The 16,495-nt window shown below is 32.3% G+C and overlaps 1 protein-coding gene across 5 annotated transcripts in view; it reads right to left on the reverse strand.

Moving 5' to 3' along the window:
• Window positions 1–16,495, reverse strand: part of dgo (ankyrin repeat domain containing protein 6 diego) — a 267,914-nt gene that overhangs the window by 147,878 nt on the left and 103,541 nt on the right. The window contains exon 1 of one of the 5 annotated variants that reach the window (XM_085822601.1): window positions 15,019–15,038. The exons of the other annotated variants lie outside the window; for them this stretch is intronic. The gene's annotated coding sequence lies outside the window, so the exon portion shown is untranslated. Of the gene's footprint in view, window positions 1–15,018; window positions 15,039–16,495 lie in introns of those variants that run through there. 5 annotated transcript variants of the gene reach the window in all.

The raw sequence follows: 16,495 nt of genomic DNA on the forward strand, positions 1-16,495 counted from the left end.
TATATATTCGTAATATACCGTATTTACTCGCGTAATAATCGCACCCCCTTTTTGAAGCGGAAGAAATCGGCAAAAGTGTATATAATATTGTGTACTAGATGTCCCGCATAATAGTCGCACCAAGACTTTCACAATGAAAAAGTGGAAAAAAAAAAGTGCTACTATTACGCGAGTAAAAACGACAATACATTATATACAAATTATAAGGTAATTCTCCCACTTTCCTAGCGTCCTTCGTGGTGTAATGGTTCTGCACACTGAGCCGGTATTTCAGAGGTCCGTGGTTCGATTCCCGACGAAGGCGGTTGCTGTTTTTCATCTTTTCTGCTTCTAATTAACCTAATGTCTCTACAGTGGCGCCCGAACTAAAAGGGTTGTGGATGATGATTCTCCACGCCCAGGATTTGGCGACTAGGTCCCCTACAACCCTAGTCGCCCTTTAAAAAGGGGAGTATATAAGGTATTTCTCCCGCTTTCCAAGCGTCCTTCGTGGTGTAGTGGTTCTGCACGCTGGCCCGGTATTCCAGAGGTCCGTGGTTCGATTCCCGGCGAAGGCGTTGTTAATTTTTCATCTCTCCGGCCTCCAAAAAATATCCTAATGTCTCTACAGTGGCGCCCGAACTAAAAGGGTTGTGGATGATGATTCTCCACACCCAGGATTTGGCAACTAGGTCCCTAAAACCCTAGTCGCCCTTTAAAAAGGGGAGTATATAGGGTATTTCTCCCACTTTCCTAGCGTCCTTCGTGGTGTAGTGGTTCTGCACACTGAGCCGGTATTTCAGAGGTCCGTGGTTCGATTCCCGGCGAAGGCGGTTGTTAATTTTTCATCTCTCTGGCTTCCAAAAAAAATCCTAATGTCTCTACAAAATATATAAATATTTAATATCTTCGCGGATAAATTTTAACAAAATGCAAACACATTTTCAATGGACAGTACCTGTTTAAAAATAGCTTAATCTACCTTCAAGCATCACTTTCTGTGACGTCATTCCTTACATAGTGTCTACCTTCAAGCATCACTTTCTGTGACGCTCGTTGTTTATCAATGCGTGTAGCCCAACTTCTCTGAAAACCGTATTTTCAGTAATATTATCATTCTTTTGAAAATTATAAACATGTACAACAGGCACGCTGAACTACTAGAAATAAGAGGAGTTGAAGCGTAGAACTAGTAACTATCATTTCATTATGCAACAAATCAAAAGCAGGAAGCTCTGTAATGAAGTGATCATTTTGCCGCCACGACACTAGTTTGGAAGACCATCGTTCTGCGTGATTTACGAAATGGCGCATTTACATATAAAACTCTCATACAAAGTCTGTCTGAGCAACTTAAATGACTTCTGTTCAACGAAGCATGTTTCACCACAATATTACAGATCACTAAAGATAGTTATTTAGACATTTTTTAGAAAAGCAGAACCAAATCGTGATGATAATACCAGAAAATAAATAAATAAAAGGTTTTACCTTTCATTTGTCAGTTTCAAACATCAATAGAAGTGCATGTATGCAATCCCATTCAGCCATTTAAAATGGAAAATATTATAAAATTTGGGTTTAGTATTTTAAAAAAACCTGTTCAAGAAACAAATGTTCAATAATTTAAATTACGGCGAAAAAAAAAAGACCTGAATCTGCAAGTTAAATAAGTAGTACTAATTATTTTGAAAATTTGATTTAATTATTTGTAATTTTAAGAACTATATGAAACCAAGAAATTTTAAAGAAATCAAATTCACCGAAAAAATTTGACTATTTATTATTCATTATAAATAAAAGGGGTACTCTTCTGTTATCGGGACCGGATTCAGGAATATATGCATGCATGCACGTGTGTATGTGTCTATGTGTGTGTGTATAGACGCAGATTCATACGTACGTACATATATATATATATATGCATACATACATATTTTTCTGAAGCCGGTTCCGATAACAGAAGCGTACTATAAAAGTGTCCCAAAATGTCAGTGTGCTATTATCAGGAATATGTTATGATCTTTATACTCGAGAAAAAAACAAAAAATTCAAATTATTTTTGACGCAATCAGTAACTCAAATCAGTTATTACTGAAAAAAAATCAATTTAATTTTTTTTTTTTTTTTTTTTTTTTTTTTTTTTTTTGCAAACATTCCCAACTGGGTTCAAGCAATGTTGTCAACATGTGCCATAAAACAGAAATCCGGCTAAAAAAAAATAAACATGTAAAAACAAAAAAATTGTAAAGAAAAAATACTCCTAAACTTAAAGAAGTATGCTTAAAATTAAGCAATTAGTTTGGTCTCGGAATAATTTAGATGTCTTTAGCAAAGGTAAAAAAAAGAAAAACTTTCAGACACAGTGACTTAATGAACGGGTTCTGCCGTAATCTGATCGTGTTCGTGTAAAACCTATCACGAAACAAAGTACCAACACTAATGCCATTTACTCAAAGAAACCTTTACCTTTTAAAGAAAAGAAATTTTGCCGATTTCATATCTAGAAGGACATCTGATATACAATTATACGTGAACCACTCTCTTCTTTAACTTCACAAGGAACAAAAAGATAAAACTGTTTTGAGAGAATAGAAAGAAGAGACAGAGGGAAAAAAAAAGTTACAGAAGTTAATGCTAAAAGTCTCTATTCAAAGTAATTACACTCACTATTTTACTCAGTTACTTTTTTGGAGGCGATTTTCTCTTCTCTTCTACCTTCCCCCCTCCCACCAACTTAGTTTTTCTTTTCTTTCTGCTTAAACACTACCTAGTAAATCTACCTCCCCCCCTAAATATTCTCTTTTGTCCATCAAGCGAGATTGAAATCTCTTCTTCCGAAAGTGTTAGTGTTTTAATCAACAGGTTGACTGCTACGCTTGAGATAGCCTAAGGGAAGAAAATTCTTTGAATGATGAATAAAGGGGTCCCCCCCCCTGTTAGAGGAGCAAGCAAAAATGAGCATCACCTCCCTAGTTGTACTTAAGGGGTTTTTCGGATTAATTTTCAATGAAAAGCGTTTAAATTGAATTATCAAATTAGCAAGATTGTGTTGAACTAGTAAAATGTTCTTCATGAACCAGTCAAGATGAAATTGGCTTATGAAGCTAGAGTCACAGCATCCATCAAAAACTTAAATTTAAAGCAATTAATATGGGAAATTCCATTGAAGGTCGAACTTAACTTTGGTACTACTTTGGTAGACGGTTGCACGGATTTTTGGCGATTTACTTTGGCGCAATTGTTGGCGCAGTTTTTACAATCGTCAGCCATCTTGAAAAACGCCGTTTTTACGTTATTTTCCGCATAGTAAAGTATTCGAAACTTTAAAAAAATAAATATCATTAAAAATAATGGATTAATTTTTTTGTTGAAAAAGTTGTTTTTAAGATGGCAAGCAAATGTAAATAAATACATTTACTATGAGTATAAAATACTTAAGAAAGGTTAAATTATTACTTTCATATAGCACAGAAATAGAATAAAAATACTGCTATAAAAACATTGCGCCAACGTTTAATTGGATTAAAATATTAAGTAAATTGAACATCGAATTAAAAACCATCATACCAACGTTTAAAAGAATTAAAATATTACTTAAATTAAATACTTTAAAATAAGTAAATAAGAACGCTTCGTACACCAGAGCTAAAATGACAGCAATTAGTTTATTGTCGGTAAAAAAGGAGGAATGTCTAATAATTTTTTTACCGTTACAGCGGTTATTTCTTCCAACATGACCACAATACCATATACGGCCGTCTCAGAATCGGCTCTTCTAACGATCTTCATCTGTGATCTACATTTTCGCACTTCATTGAAGAAGCAATTAGCGAGGTTTCCTCCCAAAATTTCCTCTGACCCTTGTAAGAATTTATAAATAAATCTTTGATTAGGAAAGCCAGGCTGGCGAAAATAAGGTCTCAAAGGACAGTTTTTTTTTTTTTATTCCGATACCAAATATTCTTGGTACTTATCAAAAACAACATTCATCTTTGAAGGAGACATTTTTGAAGGAATTCGAAGAAATTTTAAAATGGCGCGGTAATGCACAAAGTTTCAGCAACCCATCAGGGAGCTGATTACAGCTCGTTAATGCACAAATATCCTATAACCAATCAGAGAGCTGATTACATCACGCCTAGAATTAAAATTATTTAAATAATCATACATAAGAAAATCATTTTAAAAAAGAAATGCAAAATTAAATTGTATTTTAATATTTAACAGCCATAAATAATGTTTAAAACATTAGATTAAATTTATAGATATTAAAACCAATTACTTTTAAAGTAAGGTGACATCATTGATTACATCATCCCCAGCATAAAATTTCATAAAATATCATAAACAATAAAATTTTTATTTCAAATAAAAATGCAAAATTTAATTGATTTTTAATATTTAGAAGCAATAAATAATATTTAAAACACGGAATATATGCATAATAACACTCATTATTTTTTTAAATAAAATGACGACAAAGTATCGGTTACCATAAATAACTTATCCAGCAATGGGTTTACCATAAGACGTAATATTCGCCAAAAGAAAAATTGCCAAAAACTCGCCAAAATCCGTGCAACCGTCTACCAAAGTAGCACCCTCACTTTAAACATAGAGAAAAATACAGCAATGATTTACACCTTACCATAGATTATGACGTTTTCCAGCGGGTGCATCGTGAAAACTCAAGAGATATCTCGAAATATTTTCGAATTTTGCACATTTCAGTCTTTTATTTTCAACGTTATTCGTATGCAAATTGATATTACCTGCTTAGTAAACAACGAAATCCAAAAGCAGAAAATAACTTAGTATATCTTTTAAGATGATTTGCATGCTGTTCTGTCAATAATAAAATAACCTATTGACAGATTCTATGGAACACATCTCTCATCAGACTCTAACTAGTGTATGTTAATATAATAATCTTAACATCAACAGTAGCAAATTACAATAATAACCAGTGAGCAAGCCCACCAGATGAGCAGACTGCGGCCAAAGTAAAATTTATAAGTTCAATATACACCTGAAAAGAAAATGCATAAAAAACATTTCAACAGGAATCAAATCAGTTCATTCCTTCCAAGCAACAACTAATTCGTAAATAATTTTTTTGTTCCCAAACCAGAAAACAAAAACTTTTGATACTTCAGCTTAATACGTATGACGTCAAGATTTAAATTTAGTGTAGTATAGCAACTTTTTCTTAATTTCAATAAAATAGTTAACGTAGCAATAACATATTCTAACCTGAAATAAAAAAAGTTGCCGACAGCAGCTATTTATTTAAAATGCTATCATTCACGAAAAATTTCGACATACAATGACGTCACATGCAATCGTGTGTTTTCTTCAACGTCAGAATATTACCTAATATAAGAATATGTTTAATATTTGGTAATGCTATTTTTATTTCATATTTTGTACAACATTTTTATTAACAAATTCTACGATTTGAAAGCGAGCAGTGGCAACACTTTTAGAAATAAAGCAGATATCTCCAGCGTGTAGGACTCAGTTGCCTGAGTGCGAAAATTAGCGTTATCAGAGTTTTTAATTAATATCTCAGCTAATTAAAGTCGTAAGAAAATGAGAGCGGTCGAAATAGCTTCCCACGAATATATGAAATCCGAGGGTACTTTCTCTCGAAACTCAACTCCTCGCCGTCCCGGGGGAGATGATGCCACAAACAAACAGACAGATATGCGTAGATTTTAATAGTATTGATTGTTATGATTATTTATTAAAAATATAAATCATCGTGTCGCGAGATCACCAGTATACAATTAACTGCGTTGTTAATCGGAAAGAAAAATAAAAGAAAACATTGGTGCACACTACCATTATATTCATAATGCACTGTTTTATTATCACAGTACACAAAAAATGGCACGAACAGCGAACATATCTCCATATTTTCTTCTTCTTTTACTGATTTATGCTTGGGTTGTTCCGAAATCATTTAAAAAGGACGATATAATTTTCTTCCGAATATTACGACTTAATGCATTTATTAAAAAAAGGAAATAAATACAGTAAAGGTTTCGGAAAGCAGTTGTCCTTTATAGTCGTTACCGCTAAGATAAGCACTTTTTCAATTAATCCACTATGCATTATTCCTTTTCGCAGAATAATGCCTCAGGAAAATCAGGAATCTGTATGACAAAAACAAAACATTCTGAAAGAACGAGTTAATGCCTATAAGGAAAGGAGATGGTTTGATCACAATAGTTATAATTTAATCTTATAGCAAATTACGTACTTCAATTTTTCTATAATAGCGCATGCCAAGGTTATTTACCTTGGAAATCTAGTTTTCGGAAGGATTTGTTAAATGCATTATTACTGACACATTACGGAAAGCCACCTAAGCAGCTAATCCATATCTCCCGAAATCGAATCCGTGAAACTGATCCATGAATCTGATCAGTAATTTCTATATCTTACATAATAGAGTACACTGCATTCAAGAAACCAATAAAACTAAAAAATCTGATGCGGACATCAGATGATTTCCTTATACGGTCTATTAAATTATACGCGTTTTTTGCTTCATTTCGCTTAAACTTATTTCTTCGAATTTCATTAGAGATACGGTTCTCATTCAATCAATTCAGTTCTTATTTCGCGGCAACGCAAAAATACATGAACATCTTAATTAAATATTGTAAAATACAGAAAAACCGGAAACACCAAATACAGTTAACAATTTTTTTTTTATTATTATTTTTTTCCAATTAAAATTAGAGCTTGAGCAAAAAGAAGTTGTTCGGCCAACGGGCAAGAAGACAGATTTTCAATAAAACTAAAAGTAAACTTTTGGTCCCATACGGAAAAAAGACACTGAAGTTTGTGCAGAAATGACTTAATTCACTATTCTACTAAGAATTTCAAATGTAAACAAATGACAGCTTCGTTAAGCTTAGTAGCACCTAAACAACTTTTGAATTATTGATAATTTTAGAACTATTGCAGGCAGATTAAGTAAAGGCATAAAAACCTTAACCGTAACATATGAATAATATAATTCAATCACTTTTAAAGCAAGAAAAACACAAGTTAACAACATATTAGAATAAAAAAAACTGATCTCATCGAGCCGGTTAACAGAGTGGATATATATATGTATATATATTTCTTGTGCGGCCGATTGTCACCAAAAAGGGAGGCGCCCAACTACATGTTATAGCAGTCAAACATTCAAAATTTCAACGTTCTGAGGCTACTCGTTTTTGAGTTATGCGAGATACGTACATAAGTAAATACGTGCATACGTACAGACGACACGAAAAAAGATCTCCTCTGAATCCATATTAAATCCATTTTACAATCCGCTTTGGACAAAAGCGTCCTTTATTCTGCCCGTACTTACAGATGTGACGCAAAAACATTGTTTCAATGTATTCGAGAGCGCCGAAAATGGGATATTTTCTTTGAAATATTATACCCGAAATTTTTCGCGATTACAGTACTTCTTTTACTTCGTACAAAGAAGTAAAAATTTCGTTGAGGCAGCCTTCTTTCGAAAGTCTTTGAGAAACATTTTATCAATCCATTCTAATAACAAATAATTACAATAAAAATAAATTAATAATTAATAAATTAATAATTACAATAAAAATAAATAATTACAATAAAAATAAATCTGAATTCAAGAACTTTATAAAAGTAGATATTTGATTAACAGTTTGATTTTACAATGCTACTCGAAACCATGCAGAACCACATTAGAAATAAAACGTACATGTAAAAGGAAATTAATTTTTAATGGTTTCTTCAGTATTCTTTAAAATATAAACTGAAGATAGTTTAGGGAAAACTATCAGGAAATGTGTTATTAGTAATTAAGTAAAAGAAAAAAAAAATATACTCATCTATGTAAGTTTCAAAAATTAAAATTAAAGACAATGGTTTAGCTATATTCTCCGTCAATTTACATTTAGATATTAATGTTAAAAATGTACCCCTTTTTTTCCTAATGGATCCCATTACCATTATCAAAATTTTTCATCAATCATAATTATATATAAATTTCTACTGGCGAACTGCATTTCGTTGAAGTTATTAAACTTCCATCAGATTTTTTATAGTATAGCAAATGATTTGAATTCTAATTTTCCTACCCGTTTACTTAATCAATGAACAAGAATAATTATGTGAAACGAAATCTAGAGCAGCTATCCATCAATAAAACTAGAAATAAATTAATCTGAGTTGTTGCTGGCAATAAATACTACCAGCCTAAGCAGTTATGGAAATATTTGATAAAAATGCATTGTAATATTACATTCATCCGAATATAATGATCTTCATGTCAAAAATATGATATTCGCTGTCATTATTATTATTATCCTTTATTTCTAATGAAAGCGAAAATTATTTCATACAACGGCGTTTAAATGTTACGATTGGCCAGACAAATTTCGTTGCTACGCGACAAGGGCTTAAACCAGACATAGGCTTATGGAACACATTAAAGACAGTTAAAAAAAAAAAAAAATACTTACTGTTATCAAGAAAAGTGAATTCCATGATAAAAATAAATAAAATTTCTGACAATTTCCCACAATTTAATGAGTTGAATGGTGATGCTTTACATTTTTAACCATTTCTTTAAATTTTAAGTAAGAATTTTGCAGTAAAGATTCTAAAAAATGCCTGTATATGATCATCGATGTTTTTTAATCGTGAACGTTTTTATTAAAATTCAGGATAAATAACGTTTGTTCACACACAATACAAATACCGAAAATCGAAATACAAAATATCGAAATCAAAATTATTCGAAAATATTGCTAATCTAGGATGATCTACGAAATTCTGTTATGATTTAAACAAAGCAAGACGTCATTAAATGGTTTACAATTTGATAAATTCAAAATGCATTATAAATTTAAATTTATTTTACACAGAAATGCATCAAAAGGAAGGGAGCTATTTTAAGAGATATACTTGAGAGACGTCCTCGGGCCTTGCTTTAAAGCCCAGAGCGAGGTTAATTTCATGAAATGAAAAATTCAAACATGACACAAAAAACGATCAGTCAATGTGCAATAAATATACGCCCATAGATACAACATCACAACATTAATATCAGCTGCACTTAAGACGTTCTTAAAAGAAATGTTTCAATAATCGATCTTTTATTTTTGATGTCCATTAGCTGCTACTAGGGCAGCCAGTTTTACAACTACCATGCAAACAAGCCAGAGGGAACTCCTCTTGTTTACACTATCGAGAGAGACTGGAATGTGATGGATCTAAAAATAATCCTGAGGAAACAGAGGCTGAAATGGGATGATTTAAAAAAAAAAAAAAAATTATTTGAAAAAGCCTGAAAAGCAAATGTAATACAACTTACTTTAAAAGAAATTAAAGAAAGGTTAAATGTTATTATGTTTCTCATATTGTGAAAAAACGACGCTACTTAGAGCCATCAAATTTTGAATAACGTAATCCTCCATTCGAGTATGGGCACCTGGAAGCCCCAATTTCGAATCTGTTTTACTATCGATTTTTAAATTTTGTAAAACTTTAACAAATTTTTGATTAACAAACTCAACGATTTCAAAGCAAGCAATGGCAACACTGTACAGGGAAAAAAAAAAAATTATCTCCAGTGCGCAAGACTGCCTGTCGGAAATTCTAAAGATAGGCTGCTTTTAAATATTTTGTGATACTGCTACTGAATTGAATTTTATGTGCTTTAAGTGCGAAGAACATGATACTCGTATTTAATAAACAAGGATAACACAGAAAATGTTAAAAAAAGCCCCTTTGAGCGTAATATAAAATCTGAAAGCTTTCAGACTTTTTATTTTTTTATTTTATTCGTTACTTTCTTATATGCATACGCTTCTCAAAGTTTTTATAAATGTTCGCATAAGCAAAATGCAGCTATTTTATGCCGCCTAACTAAGCTTGTTAATGAATTTAAGTTTCTTTGACTCTGCATGCATTCAGTTTAATAATCCTTAAAGAAAAGTTTGCTGCGCTGGCTTAGCAAAGCGTAGATGAGAAGTGAGATTTTATCAATATCTTTTACATGTTCAAAAACATTCGGCGAGGCACATTATACAATATCATTGTGGAATTTTGACATGCGTAGATCGTAAGAACTATTCGGTCAAATCTTCAAAAGTTGTAGTTCAAGCACTTTTTGTATGTAAGTTGATTCAAAAGATAAACTTTTAAGGTAGGTGATCAATATAAAAAACAAACCATTTTCACACAAGAGCATGTAGCCATAAACATTAGTTGAATGCGTTAGAAATGCAAGAAGAATACGAAATAGGAGAATTTAAGCGAGATAGCATAACACATTTATCAGACAAAAGCACGTTTACAGTTTCTCAGAAAAATAAAAATTCATATCATTCACAGATATACATGCTTTCCAACGGATCACGAATCGTAGAACGCGATAAAAAGTGCCAGGCCTTACGTAGACATGTGCATCTTTTACGACCACCGGCTCTTTGAATCTCTTAGAAGTAATGCGAGACCTTCGTGCACAGATTCTTGAGGTAACCGTCGAGGAAGACAAAATCGGGCGATCCTAAAGGCCAAAAAGAAACATCGGAATGTTTTCCTTACATCTCGGAATACCAACAAGGTCTGAGTACTACCTATGCCCCTCAGGCCCAGGTCTAAAGGACCGCAAAAAGGGTTTTAAGGAACCATAAAAATCATCCTATAATGTCTCACAATATCGTTTCTCCTCGTAAAAATATGGAAAGAGAACATTCAAAATCCTTACAACAACGCTCTGTTTAGAGTTTCACATTGTCTTAATCAGATACTGAACATTAACCCCTCGAATGATAATGACTCGCAATGTCCAATGCACTTATATAGTAAATGTTTTCGTCTAGAACACCCAAGTGGCTTGCAGCCGTTTTAATAAGAAAACGGTTTGCTTTTATATTTTTGACCTACCTTTAAAGTTTTTTAAGACGTTCTGAATCACTTTATACAAATTTATAACAAATTTTCCAACTTAAAAGTTTACCATTTTGATATTATTTAAAGGATATGCGATATATATATATGCTGATGTACATTTAAAAAATTCTTCTTTAGTCAAGCTTTTCGCATTGAATTTTAAAACAGTGGCAAAAAAGATTTGGAATGTAGTAAATTACGTCAGTTCTTAATACGATCAGATTCACGTTCCAAAATAAATGCATTCCAGTTGCTGCGCCTACCTTTTTTTCATTACAAAACGTTTAATTTATGAGATGTTCCATTCTCAGCTTAGAGGAGAATAAGAATGAGAAATTTACACCTGGAGAAACAGTCGATCCTATTAAAACCAGCCCACATACAGAATAATTGCACAAATAAATTTGTTTTGTTTCTTCAAAACCGGATCAAACAGCGGCTATAACCACCATCTGTCGCCTCCTAGCATCTTTTGATAACCATCGAAGATTGGTTGCAGTAATCAGCGATTCAGTTGCTTTATCAATACCCGAGCAGAATAATTCAGAAATTTTAGCTTTGATATGTGTTTTTCATTTGCTTAGCCTCTTCATGTTAATGAACATGCTTCTAACGAGGCGACTATAAAGACCAAAATAATGTCACAACGGATTTAAATTTAGGAGTATTTTTATATTGATTCCACTTGCCTGGTATATTGGTTGTATTATGTATGGTAATGAACTGTTGGTTCTCTTACATAGACCATTATCCCAATACTTTAAAGCAACGTTTCCCAATCAGGGTTCCCTGGAAACCTTTCGCGAAACACTGTTAAAGGCCCCGCAGGAAATAGGGAAATAACGCGTCCATCATGAAGGCTAACAACTTTTTTTCCTGATTTGGTGTTGTACTCGGATAATTTCGGTGGGAGAAGCAGGCGTAACTGTGACAAGTAGTCGATGAGAAGCTGCCTTTGGTTGTTCGACTATGCCAGTCAGACTCGTCAGACGCCACCAGCAGTTGTATGTGAATTTCTCTGTTACTTGCGTTACCAATTCAATTATTGAAAAAATGATAAATTAAAAAAATGGAAGCAGATTAACATATTCTTAAGCAATTTTTATTAAAACTGTGCATTGGCAATGGAAGGCAAAGCATGCAACTAATCAAGCATAGCCGAACAGCCAAAGTCAGCTTTTCAAAGGTCACGGAAGAGAATGTAATGTGACTGTATACATACATTAGAGGAGCAAGAAAAGTAGCATCATGTGGTTAGTTAAACAGAGGGCTAGAGTTATTTTTTATTCTACTGTTATTTATTTTATTTTATTATTTTTACTACTATTTCATTAGGTTGGTTTCTTATTTTTTAATTCTTCTACAGATTTTTAATCGTTAAAATGTGACGATACCTGAAGGAAAACATCCCAGATAATTCTGAAGTAACTAGTCATGAATATTTAGAATCTCAAACAAAATTTAAAAAGACTGATGAAGAAAGAGGTTCAAAAAAGGTTCGCGGTTAAAATAAAAGTTTTTTTATCAATGGGCTTTACATGGACCGGTGATCAAGAATGTCCTCTTCCACTGTGTCTCTTTTGCGGTGAAAAACTTTCAAATACAGCAATGGCTTCAACAACACTGAACAGACATTTCACGACAAATCATACTAATAAGAAAAATACAAATGTTGATTATTTTAAAACTGTTAAAATCTCAAAATAAACCAAGTACAGCTTTTATAAACACACTCACAGTTAGTGAAAAGGCTTAAAAAGCAAGTTACTTGATAGCAGAAAAGGAAAAGTCATACAATGAAAATCTATTAACGGCCGCATCAAAGTGGGTGAAATGTTGGAAGAAGATGCAGTAAGGATATTCCTCTTTCGAACAATACTGTAAGTGTACAGATGGTTGGCTCCATAAAAAGCTTTGTTACCCTTGTAAAAGTAAAAAATGAATGTTGCTTCCACACACTGTTTTATTCATAGAAAAGTGCTGATGTCAAAATCTCTTGGTAATGGGCTACTAAAGGTATTCGATGATGTTATAAAAATGGTAAACTTTATTAAACGACAAATGTTTTACTCCAAAACTTTTAAAAAGTTCTGTGAAAATATGGATAAACAGCATACAAATCTGTTACACACTGAAATCCGGTGGGTTAGTAGATGCGGAGATTTTTAATAAGGTTTTGGAGTTAAAGAATAAATGCATGCACACTTTCAACAAAAGGACAAAAGCGAATTAACTAACTGCTTTGAGAATCAAATGTGGGTGCAGATGCTAGCTTATTTAGCATATATTTTTCATCATTTTAATCATAAGTTACTGCAAGACGGAAGAGAAAATATACTAATTTTTAAATTTACAAGATTCTTGGATTTAAAAGAAAATTAAATTTTATCGAAAGAGCATGTTGTAAAAGAGAATTTTTGTACGTTTGAATTACTGGCGGATCTAAAATGTGAAGATGAACAAGTATTAAGTATACTTGGATAGAAACCATCTGCTTTCTGTGAAAAATGAAATCCGCATTTGTACATCGAAAAGAGACTCCGAACTCAACATTAATGTTCCAAATAACAGTAGCAGACTTCCCATTAATATTTTTTTATAAATTGTTTTACTAAAGAAACTTATTATTTATCTATACCTAATTATATTTAGAATTATATCAATTGCAAGCAATTGCATTTGTTTAATAAATGAATAAAATGACAGTCATTTTTTGTTTCCATTTCAAATCGTTAATAAAATTATTATGAAAAATCTTGTTTCATGGACGCTGGGGTTCCTCAGAACTTGAATATTAAAGTGAAAGGGCTGGGAAACGCTACTTTAATGAAAGAGCATATTTTACATATAAAAATTTATGCAGAATTAGAAAGAAATTTATGCAGAATTAGAATTAGAGAAATTAGAAAAGAATTGTAATGTTGCCATTCAATGAAGTCGAATTATAATTTATCTTATAATTGTCGCTCATATATCGCTTCCCATGAACTTCTGCAATTCGTCCTGTACTTACCTCTCATGGTTTGTTCTATTTCAGAACTAAATGGAAGCCAGCACATACAACAGCCACTAGATCGCCATGCAACTTAAGCTTGAAGTGGCATTCAACTCAAAGCGGTTTCAAAATACATTAAAGAAGAAAAAATTAAAGAGGGAATAAGACATTATAGTGAATTTTAGAATTTGTTTTATACCATCTCTAGACAGAGACATCGAAGCTTCACTGGATGACAACATGCTGCGGCGTGGAAGATAAAAGTGTTTTATTTCCGTCTGCGGCAAAGCGCTTTCACAAAACCGAGGTTGTTAATTAAAACTGAGAGATAAGTACCCTACATTTTACTGAACTACAACGGTCTCGCACGCTGAAGATAAACATGTCTTATTTCTAATAGTGTTGCCATTGTTGGCTTTCAAATCGTTGAGTATGTTAATCAAAATTCATTCAAGTTTTATAAAATATGAAGTATAAAATTCGAAATTCAAAATATATGTGCACTCAGGTGCACATATTCGGGTAGAGGACTACGTTACTCAAAATATAGTGGTTCTAGTTACTGACATTTTTCCTCGGTAAAAGGAACATACCTACATACATGCCAGATTCTTCATTACTAAACTTTTTAATTTCTTTAAAGTAATACACGATGGCGATAATATTTGGTGGTAACAATTTGAAAAATGAACCCGTTTATAGTGAACCAATGCAAAATTCTATTTTGAGATTAATAACCTCTTTTGGGCTTTAAAAAAAAAGGAAAGAGAAAGAACGGAAGAAAAAAGAAAAGAAACACTTTTTTAAGTATGAAATAAAATATAGCCTTGCATGAAAATGGAATCAGGAGCAAAATTTCAAGGTAACTAATCAATGCATTCAATAATTAAACTTTTATGGTCGGTTAACGTCAAATCGAGGTATTTTCAACAATATCCGACTACTAAAGCGGTAATAAAAAAACTTCATTTGCTTTTATTCCTTGAAATCGGAAATTTAAAAATGAATCTGAAAAGCCCCATGCGAATTAATACAACTCCATAAATATTTATTAGTAATAGAACTTACTTTAATATTTAAGAATCTTCACATACCTGCTATTTTCTTAACGAAATATCCATCACAAGCACAGAAAACTGTTTGAGTGTCCCGAAGATAAAACTAGAAAGCGAACACTTCATTGCACATTGTTTGCTAATCTTCATCTCCCCGCTCAATGGGAGGAATCTACGATTCTATCGAGATTCGGTTTGTCTACTGCGTGAACCCACGAATGCATGGCAGTTGCACTCGAGAAATTCTAGTGTCTTAGTTTCCCCTCAATGATCGGACACATTCGGGAAATGAAGATTCTATTTCCAGATGCTTTTCGAAGCATTGTTTCTGGAATCTAGACTTTAACAATAAAGAGAAACAATAGCGGTTGCAAGAACAATCATTTTCAAATAATCTGCAGTGAAAGAAGAACGAAAAATTGTAAGGGTTCTGAAAATAATTGGAAAAACACTTGAATGTAACGTAAATTAAAAGATGTGAATTAATTTTTTCCCTGAAATAAAATATTAGTAGTCTTAAGTATAATATACTTAATTAGCAGCTTTAGTAATAATTTTAACATATTTTCTACAAAATGCTACCTAAAGAGACCTTTAAGACAGAATGTGATTCAGTCTTCCCATTTACAAGTTAAAAATGTACTCTATAAAGCAGTTTTAATTTCTATAATTAATTAATGAGAAATCTATATGCGTGTATGTTCTTTCGCACTGTGGAAAAACGATGGCACCTGGAGCCACCAAATTTTGAATGCATATAGTCTTCCACCCGACGTTAATACATGTGCACACGAATTTTGAATATGTTTTCTTATTAGTCCAAAGGGCAATTTGCCCAGAAGGACTATTAATTTCGTTTTCGCATGTTGATTCATTAAAAGCGTTGTTTCACTTTTCAAATTGTTGCCACCAAATATTATAGCCCTGTATTATATTTAAAGAAATTAAATAATGGAGAATCTGCATAAATGTATGTATGTTTTTCGCTCGCACTGTTATAAAACAATGGTACACAAAGCCATCCAATTTTGAATAACGTAATCCTTCTGCCAATATGGGCATGTGGAAGCCCAAATTTGAAATTTGTTTTATTGTCGATTTCATATTTTGTAAAACTTAATGAATTTTTGATTAACAAACTCAAGATTTCAAAGCGAGCAATGGCAACACTGTACAGAAAAAAAAAAAAAAAAAATTATCTCCAGCTTGCGAGACTGTGTATCGGAAATTCTCAAGATATGCTCATTTTAAAATTATTTTGCGATATTGCTCTTGAACTGAATTTTATGGTTTAAGTGCAAAGAACATGATATTCAATAAATAAAAAGGTAATACACAAAATGTTAAAAAAAACGCATCTTTGGACGTATTTAAAATCTGAAAACTTTGAGATTTTTTATTTTTTTTTTTTATTTTGTAAGGGTTTAATGAATTTTTGATTAACAAACCAGATTTGAAAGCAAGCAGTGCCCATTAAAAATTTTTATTTTGAATGCGTCAGACTGTTGCCATTTGG

The sequence above is a fragment of the Stegodyphus dumicola genome, chromosome 8, assembly GCF_044657685.1.
Source record: "Stegodyphus dumicola isolate Sdum_Otavi_A_Nest chromosome 8, ASM4465768v1".
Taxonomy (NCBI): Eukaryota; Metazoa; Arthropoda; class Arachnida; order Araneae; family Eresidae; genus Stegodyphus; species Stegodyphus dumicola.